Below are 15,197 nucleotides of genomic sequence, written 5' to 3'. Positions count from 1 at the left end.
GACCCCTAAATTGATATACATTTGGCCACGGACCCCCATCTGAAAATGTTTTGCGCCAGGGACCCCCAGAAGAGTAGATTTGTGTTAAAAAAAAGCAAAATGATACAACATTCTTCAAACACTTTCAAGATTTTTTGAAAATGTTCAAAAATAGCAGATCTACAAGCTCGCAGCGCGGTTCCCCCTGGAACCCCCTGAAGGACACTGGTGGTCCCCAGACCACTGGTTGAGAACCACTGCAGTAGGATACACACAATCTATTACAGTAGTATATTCACAATCTATTACAGTAGGAAACTCACAATCTAGCCTACATAGTAGCTGGAAATGCGACATTCCTTTACAGGCTTTTTCTATGCAATGTCACAAGCTCTCCCTCCATCTGTTCTTGTATTTAGCCATTGCCAATTTTTTTGGGCGGGTCCCCAGATGACAGTGAAGTGACATAAGACATTTTTAATACCTAAAAGTAATCAACAAACTATACTAATTGGCCAAATTATCAAATAATATAAGAAATATTGTGAAAATAGCCGATCTACAAGCTCACATCGGTGCCTCGCGTTGCAAGGCGTTGTGAGCTTGTAGATCTGCTATTTTCACAATATTTATCTGTGGAACCGAGTCAAACTAAATGTAATGCCTCAACTCCTACAATTCCAAGTGTCAGGGTGGGGGGTCCCCAGTTCAAATATGATTATTTTGGGGGGTCACAGCCTGAAAAGGTTGAGAACCACTGATTAAGGATACTTCAAAAACTAACAAAATAAACACAAGTAGGCAAATGTGTTTATTTTGTTAGTTTTTGAAGTACAAATGCAAATGTATTTGCACATGTGTGTTTCCATTATAATTGGTATCTATCTATCTATATATACAATTTGAATCCTGCGCCATGTCGGTTGTCTGTATGCGACGCCAGTGTGACGGTGTGACGTAATCTGACATCACGATGACAACGCCAGTGTGACGTAATCTCACGACAGCATGACATCACATGACATCACATCCTACCTATAAATTCTAGGATGCCGTCAGATCGCACCAGTTCGACAGCTTCCATAGTGGGTTTTGGTCATTGGAGAGGTGATGCACGTCACCTCTTTCTGAAGTGGGTACTTTCAAAGCCTGCCGTGGATTTAGGAGAGCACAAAACTCTCTCTCACACTGTGAGGTGCCTGTAAGGTGGCACTGCAAAGTGAACGACGCGTCACGCTAGACGTTCGGGCCGCGTAGCGGCCCGAACTTCTAGTATATATATACAATTTGAATCCTGCGCCATGTCGGTTGTCAGTATGTATGCGACGCCAGTGTGACGGTGTGACGTAATCTGACATCACGATGACAACGCCAGTGTGACGTAATCTCACGACAGCATGACATCACGCATGACATCACATCCTACCTATAAATTCTAGGATGCAATTTGAATCCTGCGCCATGTCGGTTGTCAGTATGTATGCGACGCCAGTGTGACGGTGTGACGTAATCTGACATCACGATGACAACGCCAGTGTGACGTAATCTCACGACAGCATGACATCACGCATGACATCACATCCTACCTATAAATTCTAGGATGCCGTCAGATCGCACCAGTTCGACAGCTTCCATAGTGGGTTTTGGTCATTGGAGAGGTGATGCACGTCACCTCTTTCTGAAGTGGGTACTTTCAAAGCCTGCCGTGGATTTAGGAGAGCACAAAACTCTCTCTCACACTGTGAGGTGCCTGTAAGGTGGCACTGCAAAGTGAACGACGCGTCACGCTAGACGTTCGGGCCGCGTAGCGGCCCGAACTTCTAGTTAACTACAATTCTGGCTGTACTGATTTTATGAGGCAATCATACAGTAGGGTAGGCTACATGTTAATTGCCCTGCTTTTCCTCAGAATATGAACATGAGAATATTGTCTGTAGACCCAGTCCATTTGGGACATTATTCTTTCTCAGAAGTCGGTGCAATATTTGTTAAATATATTAGTTTTTTTTCTTTTCTTTATCCCACGATTTTCTTTATCCTGGGCGCTACTCTCCCTCTGCCAGCCTGGGAAGAGCCCCGGACTGAGCTCATGCTTCTGTCAATGCATGAGGAGTTAGCAGGCCGCCTCTTATCACCTGACAGGGGGGAGTTCCCCGGTTGGACGTAGCGTGTGGAAGGAACACGTTATTCCAACCAGTTCCTTTCCCCTCCATCAGGCGCCCCGGTTGAGGCAGTATAGAGACCAGGATTACTGCATGTTTTTGTGAGGGTACCTACCCTAGGGGACACCAGGAGAACATGCAAACTCCACACAGAAAGGCCCTTTCGCTAACCCCACCCATGGTATGGGCACTGTTGTATTATATATCACATATTGGGTTATTTAATCTGACTTCTGAGAAAGAGTCGTTGTGTAGCTAATAGGCCAGTAAACATGAATCATAATTAAAGGTAATAAAATATGGCTAATATGGCCAGATGGCTTAGTCTATTTCAAGGACACAACAAGAGGCACACATTAAAATTAGAAACCTCATTACTGTTACTGAGCAGAATTCAACAACTTTTATCACGTGAGTATCAGCTGAGATGGTTCTTAACCTCTCCTCTCCTCCATGGAGGATGCATGTCTTCATAACCGACCTTCACATATAAAAATAGATGTTACTGAGATTAGAGTGCATTCAGCTGGGAGGTTTAATGTTGCCAACATTATGTTGGTTATTTTAAGAACAAAATACCCCCCACACACACACATTGTTTCCATGGAAATACCAGGGTCAAATGAAACAAAAGATGTCTAATTCTATTCTAGGGTTTTCTCTTGTGTGATTAATGACAAACTGATGCCACGAACTGAAGGCCATGTCAGAGGAACTGATAAGCAGGTTTTACTGCGTACAGTGAATAACAGTGGTGGAACAAGTACTCCAATGTTTTACTTAAGTAAAAGTATCAGTACTGCAGTGTAGAAACACAAGTAAAGGTCTGGTAAAAGTATTGGCATCAAAATATGCTTAAAGTACCAAAAGTAAACGTTCTCATTGTGCAGAATGTCCCATTTCACGAGTTCAAAATGTATAACAAATCTTTTGAAAATCGCAATCTACAAGCTCACAACGTTCCGCATTGCGACACGTGGAGAACTTGTAGATCGGCTATTTTCAAATACCCAAAGTTTAAATAGGGCTGATGTGGTTAATGTATGTTTTGTGATAATAATACAAATCTACAAAGTGACTAGTAACTAAAACTGTCAAATAACTGTAGTGGAGTAAAAGGTACAATATCTGCGTCTGAGATGTAGTCGAGTCGAAGTAAAAGTATTGAAAATTGTAAAGTGAAATATACCTCAGAATTTTACTTAAGCACAGTACTTGAGTACATGTACTTAGTTACTCTACGCCTCCGCGTACAGTGAATATGACGGTCTGTATAGCTATAAACTACATTAGTAAATAAATAAATACAAGTCTGAACTGGGATCAGAAACCTGGGAACATCCAGGGGTTTACACAGCGATTATGGCACAGGGGAAAAAAACACAATAAGATTCCCTTAACAGGAACCATGTGGACCAGCTTCAATCTGAGATCGTTAGGGAGTTTTCCTTTTTTTCCCTTTCTTTCTTTTCTCAGTCTATTTTTGTACAAATAATAATGTACTGGAGTCGGTGTGATTGTGTAACAGTGGAGGTGGGTGTTATGGAACAGAGAGAATGTCCTGACCCCCCTCTCATAGTAGAGGAGAAATGAGTTTTTAGAACCGTGGCAGGAGTTGCAACGGGCCCCGGGGCAACTAGCAGCACCATGTCCCAGCTTGTATTGATAGTGGCACACCGTCAGAATGGTAGCAGCGGCAGTAGAACAAGGTTCATTTTAACCCATTAAGACCGGGAACGCATCTGTCATTTTTTTTCTTTTTCTTTGGCTATTCAAAAATAGCAGATATACAAGCTCATAGCACGGCACCGAGTGCCGCGCTATGAGCTTGTAGATCTACTATTTATTTTTTTTAAATCTTGAACGTTTTTGCAAATCTTTAATTTGAATATATATATATATATATATTTTTTTTAAAGTGAACTCTTGTAACTCAAATCTTTGCTTCTGGGGATTCTACAAATGTCTTCTAAATCCTAACAGTTAAAAAAAAAAAAGAAGTATTAATGTTACTATATCAGTGGTGCTCAAACCTTTTCATGTCAAGGACCCCCAGAATTATATGTGTATGGCCGCGGCCCCCCTTCTCAAAATATGTTGTCCAAGGGACCCCCCAGAAGCAGTGAGTTTGAGTTAAAAATGTTCACTTGAAACATTTTCAGCTTTTTCAAAAATAGCAGATCTACAAGCTCATGGCGTGGCACAAAGTGACACGCTATGAGCTTGTATATCTGCTATTTTTGAAGAATCGTGACACACACTCATATATATATATATATATAGTTAAAATGTAAAATGACACAGATGCTTTACCGGTTAGAATGAGTTAAGTGGGCTTAATAGCTTCCACATGGAGAAGAACATTCCACTCTTCGAGGACAGAGTGGAATGTTAACACCGATAGTATGAATGATACCGATGTTGACATGGCATTTTTAGATCTCTACATTTAGAGAGCAGTGCACAAGTCTTCAACAGGGGGTCTGTGACCCCATAGGGGGTCCTCAGAGTCACCACAGGGGGGGGGCACGCCAAATCTTTGTGTGATAGGATATTAGTTTTTACATTAACCGCTTGAACCTACAGCATCCCTATTCTGAGGAGAGCTTTAGCCAAAAATAACAGATCTACAAGCTCACAACGCGTTGTGAGCTCGTAGATCTGCTAGTGGGAAAAAAGAGCAGACTAAGTACAGAATGAAATAGAGTGAAGTATTGGCGGTTTAGGTAGTTAAATGTCTGAAAATACACATTAACATGAATCCAACACTGATGACAGAGCTGTCAAACAAGTCTATGAAGTCTATTTTTGTTTAATCTGCAACACAACGTAGTGGGGGTCCCTGCTTCATCTCTGTCTCAGCTAGGGGGTCCCCTTGGTCTGAAAAACATTGAAGACCCCTGCTTTATAGAGGTGTGAAATATTTAGCACCTCTTTGGCGTTCGCAAGAGAGCCAGGTTAACATGCAGAAGAACTGTTCTGTCACAAAAACAAAGCACAATCTAACATTTCGTTATTGTTGTGTCAGGGTCCAGAATCTATTTTGTGCTTCCACAGTCATAAAAGCAAGTCACTGAAATGAACCGATGCATCTAGTAATGTTCCTTTTCTGAACAAAATAAGTGGGTGATGGATGTTGTGCTCTGCTGGCAGTTGCTGCCTGGTTGCCAAGTGGTGGTGGAGGGGGGGGGGGGCACACCAAGAGTAGGGGGGGGGGTCCCAGCAAAACTAGTTAAGTAGTTGACATAGCATCAAAATCATTCTAACCACTTTATTCATTTATACGTTGGCTATTCATAAATAGCAGATGTACACGCACACAGCGTGTCACATCTGTTATTTATGAAAAATTTGAAAGATCTTGAAAATGTTTGAATCATTTTGAATTCTCTTCTCTTCTGGGGGACCCTGGCACAAAACCTTTTCAGATGGGGGTCTGCGGTGAAATACATATCAATTTGGGGGTCCTTCCGTGTGGCATCTACAAGAATGGCGAGGTTGTCGTCTCAATGTATGACACCAGTCTTCCGGAGAAATGCAGCCAAGTGGCCAGTATCAGTAGTGTGGTGTGGCTTTCCCAGGGAGACGAGGTCTGGGTTAATTTATGGGGGCCCGATCGACATGACATCTTTGCATCCAAAGATAATCACTCTGTCCTTGTTGGGTTTTATCTGGGGTGATCATGACTGCGGTCTTCCTATCCTAATGCAGTAGATCCGTGGTTCTCTAAGTGGGGTCCAGGGACTCAGGGTTCCTTGAGGCCGGGGGTTCCAAATGGACCCTTAGGCCTACAGGTCTGTAACTCTGAGAGTGTACTAATGGTTGTACACTCTCAGAGTTATGGGGGTCCTTGAAATTAAAAAGTTTGATAACCACTGGCTATATCTAAGGCTGCTCAAAGGCCATGTCAACGTAAGTCTACAGTACATTTGGGTAAAAAAGTGTTTAACTGAAAATGTATTGCTATGTGAAGAAAAGCCAATATTAATGTGAGTGCAATAAAATCTTCTTGAAGAAATGTTTCGTCTTCCAGCGGCTAGGAGGACCTTGATCTAAATAGTGAATTACATTAGTGGCATTGCACATGCGCAGATTGTATCTCAAACAGATTGTATTTCTCAAACATGTTCACGTCAAGGATCCCCCAAATCAATATGTATTTGCGTATGAAACTCGTACGGCGCCGAGATGACAGTGCGGCCATCGTACCGCTCGGTGCGGGCCACTCGCTCCGATGATGCCTTGGGTCGGGCTCAAACCGCATCTGTCAGTGCGCCTGCCTTGTTTTCATGTGAAGTAAGAAGTCATGCATTTGTGTTGTAAAACCATTATGTATTTCAATAGCTATGTGGCTATTGCCCTACGTGGCAGCACACAGCGTGGCAGGCTAATAATAATAACATTCAGTAATGTTTTACCTATGCAACATTTTAAGCAAAGCCCCGCTAGTGGCTTTTAAAAGCATGCAGCTGTGTGGGTGGCGCCACAGGAAAGATCATGGGGTCACTTATGAATGCATTCAGCAAGTCCATGGCAACCTGCCCACTGATTATTATTACATAACTTTTATTTTTTGAAGCAGTCAATAATTTTTACCGCTTTCTTCTTCGTTATGCTATGCCATGCCAATGAATCCCCCCATACACACATTTCTGTGTTGCCACTGCCATCTGGCCCACCTGCTAGCGAGGGACCCCACCTGGAGGACATAGCACCTCTATCCTACACCTCCATTTAACACCAGTGGTGTTAAATGTAACAAAGTACATTTACTCAAGTACCGTACTTAAGTACAATTTTGAGGTACTTTTACTTTAGTGGAGTATTTCCAATTGTCTATACTTTTACTTCTTCTCCACTACATCTCAGAAGCAAATATTGTACTTTTACTCCACTACAATTATTTGAAAACTTTACTAGTTACTAGTTACTTTGAATATCAATTATTACACTATAAAACATACATTAACCACTTTAGCCCTACTTTATACATAGACTATTTGAAAATAGACGATCTACAAGCTCACAACGCGATGCGATGCTCACGCGTTGTGAGCTTGTAGATCTGCTATTTTCAAACATTTTAGTACTTTTACTTTTGGTACTTTTTGATAATACGTTTGTACTTTTACTCAAGTACGTTTTTAATTCCGGACTTCTACTTGTAACCGAGTACTTCTACATTGCAGTATTGATACTTTTACATAAGTAAAACATTTGAGTAATTTTTCCACCACTGAGCGAATACTGCCTGGATTCTCTCTCCCGACCATGGCCATGCAGTCGAGTAGAGCAGTGGTTCTCAATCTTTTCAGGCCGTGACCCCCCAAAATTATCATATTTGAACTGGGGACCCCCCACCCTGACAAGCACATGGAATGAAGGAGTTGAGACATTACATTTTCCGGTCCACCGATAAATACTGTGAACATAGCAGATCTATAAACTCACAACGCCTCGCTTTGTGAGGCGTTGTGAGCTTGTAGATCGGCTATTTTCTTTCTTATATTTTTTGACAATTTGGATAATGTTTTGATAGTATAGTTTGCTGATTACTTTTGATGCAGTAATGGTCTTTTTCTTTTCTTTGTTTTTTTTAAGGCATTACAAAGGTAATAAAAGTCCTTATATTGTCACTTCGTTGTCATCTGGGGACCTCCTCAAAGTCATGAACAGCAAATGCCATGACAAGACCAGCCAGTCGTTTTTGAGACATCTTGTTTGGTACCAAAGTGGTGGATGGATGGAACGACGGAATAATCGAAGCAATCCTTTTAGCAATTTTGTCAAAACATTTAAATCTAGTAATGGCGTGCCCTCATCCAAACTTTAGCTATTGATAGTAAGGCAAGTACAGTAGGTTGTCAGCAAACAGTTACAACAACAAAAAATCACTGATTCACTGGAATGATCAATCATACAGAAACTATTGCCATAATCGCAAACTATTGGTCGAGAAACCCTTTGAAAATCCACTTGATCCAACTCGCCCGACATCCCTCTGAGATGGCACAAGTTTGAAGTTTATCATTTTCCATTCACTTCAATTCTACATTTCAACACATACAATACAAGCATAGTATCTCTGAACCATACTGGGCATACCAGGTCGATATCTAAAAAACTGTAGGAGGCTGAGAAAAAGGGGAAGAAAATGAGAAATATGACAAAACACAGTTGTGTTAACACCACAAAATAATGTGCAACGCTCTGTGGTGGAAGCTATGTCCTATGATTAGATTACTTGACACGTGCAGTGTTGGACAGTTTGATTTAAAACTAGAAAAAGTGCTCCTCGGAGCACAGGTCTCCGCCAGGTCAGAAATCGGCCTCATGGTGGCGCTATAACAGGCCCATGTGAACATTTTGAAGAAATTTGGGGCAGAGGTTCGGAAGACAGAAGGACGGACGGACAGGGTGCAAAAAATACTCTCTCGACATGCCTTTCGGCCTGGCGGAGACAATAAGGTAATTTCTAATCACGATTTCTGGTAGAATTTGTGTCAATTAACAGAAGACTACACATTACTGCTGGATAAAACCATGTTTATAGATTTGTTAATGTACATAACAGAAGTAAATACAAAACATGAACAAGTATAAAGCTTTTAACTTTTCTTTTTAAATACCCTCGAGTGAGCAACACAAATTCAGGCAAATAAAGACATCTCTCCCAGTGATATCATCTTCCTCTTTCATTCTTCATCATCTTCATCATCATCATCACCACCACCACCACCTGGCCCGCCAGGAGTTTCTCAACCAGCCTTTCAAAAACACGTTCAGTCGACATTTAAAACCTTCTCAAACGTTTTGGTCTCTCATAGCAAGATGAAATGACATGCTGCGTTCATGTGGTGTCGGATAACGGACAAACGATATTTCCAATCTGGAAATTGCACGCAACAGCCTACCAAGGTGGATAAAAGATGTTGGAAATACATTTGTAAGCCTTTTATATCACATCCTGGACAGATTGTGCGTCTATACAACAATATAAAGTGTGTCAGAAAAACTAACATGAAAACACAAGCTGATGTAGACCAGTGGTTCTCAACATTTTCAGGCCTCGACCCCCCAAAATAATCATATTTAAACTGGGGACCCCCCCACCCTGACAAGCACTTGGAATTGTAGGAGTTGAGACATTACATTTAGTTTGACTCAGTTCCACAGGTAAATATTGTGAAAATAGCTACAAGCTCACAACGCCTCGTTGTGAGCTTGTAGATCGGCTAGTTATTTTTGCTAGTTATTTTTGCCCCTTTCTTATATTATTTGATAGTTTTTTCAGTGAGAGACAAGCAACCAAGTATAAATCGGGCGTAAGTTGAACAGACATTCACTATGTTTAATCTTTCCGAGATCCTCAGTACCACATGAACGCAACAGACCTCAATCCATATTAACACAACCCCCCCCCCCCCCATTAAAAAAAGAAAACAAACCCAGAATTGAAAAAAAACAAAAAAAAAAACTGGCCAATAAGACAAAATAATCTGGCCCCAATTGTATTGAATTGATCTCAATGATGTTTTTTTATGACAGTTCTGAGGCCTCAAATATTCAAACTTTCATCTTTCCAAGCAGGGAACAGGAAACTTCTAGTCGCCTATTCCCATGTATCTTTTCAACACTGGATTCAATACTGTAATGCCATTATATCACCATGACTTAACGTGTTATATATAGAACAATGTCATGTGAGAATGAAAGGACGATTCAGTGTTTTTTTGTTTTTTTAGTACATGCACCTTAATTGGATATTGCTTTTTGCTTTTTTTCCATTAAGGTGCAGACAGTCCATTTGGCTGCTGTTAGCAAAGTCAGGCGTCATGATTAAGTGGTTATATTGATCCCTTGTCGTTCGATGGCACATGCACACAATGTCTCGCCGCGCTATGAGCTTGTAGATCTGCTATTTTTGAAAAATCGTTCGTTTGCTTTGAATTCTTCAAAGCAAACAAAGTGGAGTGAATTCTTCAAAGCAAACATTTGTAACTCAAATCTTTGCTTCTGGGGGATTCTACAAATGTCTTCTAAATCCTAAGAGTTAAAAAAAAAGAATGTTGCTATAATCAGTGGTTCTCAAACCTTTTCACGTCAAGGACCCCCACAATTATATTAATTTTGGCTGCGGACCCCCATCTCAAAATATTGTTCCAGGGACCCCCACAGAAGTTTTTTGCACACATTTTCACGATTAAAAATAAATAAATAGCAGATCTACAATCTCGTAGTGCGGCACTCACTATGAGCTTGTATATCTGCTATTTTTGAATAGCCAAAGAAATCTTAAAATGACACAGATGCGTTCTCGGTCTTAAAGGGTTAATACAAGTCTTTAGAAGCACACTGGGAGCCTGTTGGAATGCCAGCAGTCAGTTCAGTATAAGACGTTGGGTGAATTGATTGATTCCTCCCAAACATTATCCACATGAACCCCATAAGCGTTCCTAATCAGGGGTGAAAACCTTCGGTGAAATGAGCTGATCTACAAGCTCACAACACGTCGTGTTGTGAGCTTGTAGATCGGCTATTTTCAACTATAGAGGATTTGGTGTAGAGGGGAAAAAGGAGGGGGCCTACTATAGACCCCTGGGTGACTCCGGTCACTGAAGTATGTAGCGTTCCAGTGGCTAAGCAGACGTTAACAACACATGTCCGTGGGAGTGTATGGATGTCGGCTGATTTCAGGCAGTGGTCCTGCAGTGGGCTTGGGCGGTATCAAGGCATTACGGTATATTCAAGGTCATTACAAATCCCCTGACTCCCTCGCCACTCAACGGTCCTTCTGGTCGATCGACACGGTCACGACTTTTTTCTGTTCTGGCCCCACAGTGGTGGAATGAACTTCCCACTGATGTCACTGAGTCACTGCCCATCTTTCGCCGCAGGCTGAAAACCCACCTCTTCAGGAAACACTATCCTTCCTCTTTGCCTGGCCTACTTGTTGTTAACTAGTTGTACGAACTCTTGTTTTATTTTTGTATTGTTTTATTGGATCTTGTTTAGTCGATACACTTATTTGTTTTAGCTCGTGCTCATTTGATTTTGCCATTTTTGTCTCATCTGTTTATGAAAGTAGGTAGCTGATATATTGCACTTTTACCTTAGCGCTAGGTATACTCTTGGTTGCTTGTTTTTGTAGGAAATGTACTTAAAACTTCTGGTGATTAGTAGTTTTCGTTCCCTACCTATGTTGAATACACTTATTGTAAGTCGCTTTGGATAAAAGCGTCTGCTAAATGACTGTAATGTAATGTAATGTAATGTAATACAGTCAAAAATATAGATGCTCCTGGAATCATGAAAATATTGTCATATAACTTCATCTTTAGATGAGATGCAGTTTATTAGCCACATGATATAATTCAACTGTCATCAACTCATCATCTACCGTTCTAGCCTGGCATTGGCCAGACTGATAACGTGGATTCACTCACAAGTTCCTCCTCCATCATAACCGGGGATGAACGTGAGAGTGAATCCACGTTGTGAGTCTGGCCAATGCGAGGCTACTACCGTTCAGCACACCGTCATCGTCGTGAATGGCACTTAGTGTATTTACGTAAGTATTTACACCAGGGCCCAACCTATATGGACTTTTGACCCCGATCCAGCAAATTTCGATATCTGATTTTTACATACAAATAAAATTTAAAAAGCGTCATAAATTCGGCAGAGAATTTCCCAAATATTTGCCTTTTTTCCTCCATATTTTTTAGTATGGTCGCAAAGCTGAAACTTAAAGGAATTGACCGAAGTGGAGTGGAGTGGAGCCTGCGGCTTAATTTGACAAGTGCATGAGAAAAAGGAAGAGAAACCAACAACACCAAAGTCTTTGGGTTCCCTCAGTAATTATATGTGGGGACAGCTGTGGCTCAGCTGGAAAAAGCACTCAGTGAAGAGATGGGGACTAGGGAGCAGCTGGAGGATGCTGGAAAACAAGTGATAGAGAAGAACAAGAAGAAAAAGAAGAGGAAGTAACCTGCCACCAAAGAGACGCAGGTGTCTCCTGCCACCAAAGAGACACAGGTGTCTCCTGCCACCAAAGTCTTTGGGTTCCGGGTGACAAGTGAATGAGATCAATTTTCACAGACTGAAGTTAAGCCACCCCTGTGGTCATTGTACGCTATTTATCCGTGTTTGCACCCGGGTATGCTGAAGTTGTGCTGCCACAAACAAATGTCCTCATTGACAAAGCCTTGAACTTGCAAGAAGATCAGCATTTGTGGTGAAATTGTATTGCAAGGCAAGAAAGAAATCAAATGGCTTTTTCACACCCCTGAATGAGCATTTATGAATGCATACGTTTGGTTCGTTTGTTTCATGATGAAATTGAAATTATGAAATTAATTAAATCCTCTTTGCGCCTCCAGAGAAGATGGGTGGGCAGGAGATGGGCTACAAGTCAAACCCGGTCAAGGCTTGGAAAGACGGCCAAGAAAAGGTGTGTGTGTGTGTGTGTGTGTGGGGGGGGGGGGGGGTGGCTATCTGCAGTGTTCATAAAGAATGCGGTATGTTAACCACATCAGAGCAATGTCTATGTATTGGCTGGCAAGGGTTGTGAATTTATGGGTAGTTAATTAAAACAAATACTAGCTGCACTATTATATATTCAGGTGTATCTCTATTATAATAATGAAGTGCTCAAGTGCTCAATCATGCTCACCGAGTTGCAATACTGTATGTGGTGGCTTATCTTTATGGTGCCGTCAACATCAGACCCTAGACATAAATGATAATGATGTTAACTAGTTTTGCCGCGCCGTGTGGTCGGCAACTAACTTCTTAAGAGGGACAAGTGATGACTGGTTTATTCATAGCGGTGTGTTGAAAATACACATGAGGACTCTTATAGAAATGAATTCATGATTAAAAAAAGTATTTATATTATATTATCGAAGACTAGATGTAATTATTTTTCTATATCTGTACTGTGTTTCATACTGCTCTATCTATCTATCTATCTATCTATCCATCTATCCATCTATCCATCCATCCATCCATCTATCCATCTATCCATCCATCCATCCATCCATCCATCCATCCATCCATCCATCCATCCATCCATTAGACAAAGCATTGAAGGCTAGACCAGTGGTATTCAAGCCTTTTGTTCTAAAGGCACAATCTCACCTGTATTCATGGCGAAAATAGCAGATCTGCAAGCTCACAATGTGTCAATGCTATCTTTGAGCATTTTCGAAACTTGAAATTTAAACAGAGATGTTAACTCTCTCAGTGCCAAGCCCCGAGTTATCCCGAGTTTTTTCTTAATGCCCTCAGTGCCAGAACAAAAAATCCAGAGTTTGTTTTTTTTATTTTATTTTTTTGGAAAAAGATGTTCAGAACCCAAGATATCATTATCTGAAGATTTGCAGCCCCATCCACTCTTTGTTTAACTTATAACTGAAAAAGGCTGTATCTCGCTTCCTAAGCACTTTTTTTTTACTTTGGGAAAAAAAAAAAAATTCTGTCGGTTTAGAGAACATATGTTTTGTTTTAAATTCGAGGTGTACAAGTTGCTTTGTTACAATACAACTTACTGTGTGTAAAAAAAAAAAAAAAAAAAAGCCACACGTGAAGGAGCAATAACAGGTATGTGATGCCAGCTGGAGGATGCTGGAAAGGTGATAAAGAAGAAGAAGAAAAAGAAGAGGAAGTATCCTACCACCGAAGAGACACAGGTGTCTCCTGCCACCTGAACCACCCGTTATTCTCGTCGGAGAAGTCGTCCCCCACCACCCGGAATTGTAGGATGTTAGGAAATTGGCGCTAGGAAAAAAGCGTTCTTTTAATTGTTTTATACGATCTGTGGATCGTTTCTCTTAGCCAGTGGAGCTTTAGTTACCGTGAGCTGTGTTTTCTTTTTCTGTTTTTTTTCGTTCTTCAAATCATACAATCTCTTAAAATCAGCGTGAGTTTCCTTTTGTTATTAGCGCGGTAGTTCCTGGCCAAACAGGAAACCGGCGCGGTAGTTCCTGGCCAAACAGGAACCCGGTGCATTTCCGCTTCAATTTTCCGGCCAGATGACGTCATTTTCGAGGGAAAGTCATGCTCGACAGCGTTCAATAGAAAATATATAAATAAAAGCCTTTCGGGGGTGAAATTCATGGAGTGGGTGTTGTGAAACATTTGCCACTCACAAAAGATATACAATTTAACTTTAGTTTTACTGAAAACGTTACCTAGTATTACTTTAAGAGGTTGAAAGTGGTTCAAATACATATTTTTAGGGTATAAAACTTGCCTCTGTATTTGGAAAGGAGTGTGCACCAAGTAATTAATAACTTTTTTTATATAGCTGCATACAGTATAATGCAATAACGATGTGGTTGTCACAAAAGGCCCAAGGCACACCACTGAAAACTAGATACCACCCAAGCCAGTCCTGTAAGCATCCTACAAAGAGAGACCGCCCTAAATGTCACTTTTAGATTTCTTTGGCTATTAAAAAAATAGCAGATCTACAAGCTCATAGTGCGGCACTCGGTATGAGCTTATAGATCTGCATTCTTTTTTTAAATCGTAAAAATGTGTGCAAATCTTTGAATATATAGTTTTTAAAGCGAACATTAGTAACTCAAATCTTTGCTTCGGGTCTTCGGGTGGGGGGTGGGGGGGGGGGGTCCCTGGAACAAAATATTTGACAAAATAATGTTAATGTTCGCTTAACCCATTCAATCCGGGAACGCATCTGTCATTTTAGATTTCTTTGGCTATTCAAAAATAGCAGATATACAAGTCTGCAATCATTTGAAAAAAATGTGCAAGTGTTTGAATATATATATTTTTTAAAGCGAACATTTGTAAAATATTTTGTTCCAGAGACCCCCCCCCCCACACCCCATGCAAAGATTTTCACAAAACAAAAAAAAAATAGCAGATCTAATAAGCTCATAGAGCTTGTATATCTGCTTTATTTGAATAGCCAAAGAAATCTAAAATGACAGAGACGCGTTCCCAGAGTGAATGGGTAAAAAAAAAAACAATAAAAACTGAAAAGTGAGACCCCCTCCTCCTCCTCATTCCTCCTCATGGATCAACGTG

General features: G+C 40.9%; 1 long non-coding RNA gene across 1 annotated transcript; it reads right to left on the bottom strand.

Moving 5' to 3' along the window:
• Window positions 1-8,670: 8,670 nt before the first annotated feature.
• LOC311036760 lies at window positions 8,671-12,108 on the bottom strand. The gene is made up of 2 exons (XR_014599891.1): window positions 11,423-12,108; window positions 8,671-10,922 (listed from the first exon to the last, which is right to left on the bottom strand). It is a non-coding gene; the product is annotated as an uncharacterized lncRNA (long non-coding RNA).
• Between the last annotated feature and the right edge of the window lie 3,089 nt (window positions 12,109-15,197).

The sequence above is a fragment of the Gymnoscopelus microlampas genome (assembly GCF_963454915.1).
Source record: "Gymnoscopelus microlampas genome assembly, chromosome: 20".
Lineage (NCBI taxonomy): Eukaryota > Metazoa > Chordata > Actinopteri > Myctophiformes > Myctophidae > Gymnoscopelus > Gymnoscopelus microlampas.
Note: the sequence above shows the minus strand (reverse complement) of the source record. Positions and strands in the feature narration are given on the sequence as shown.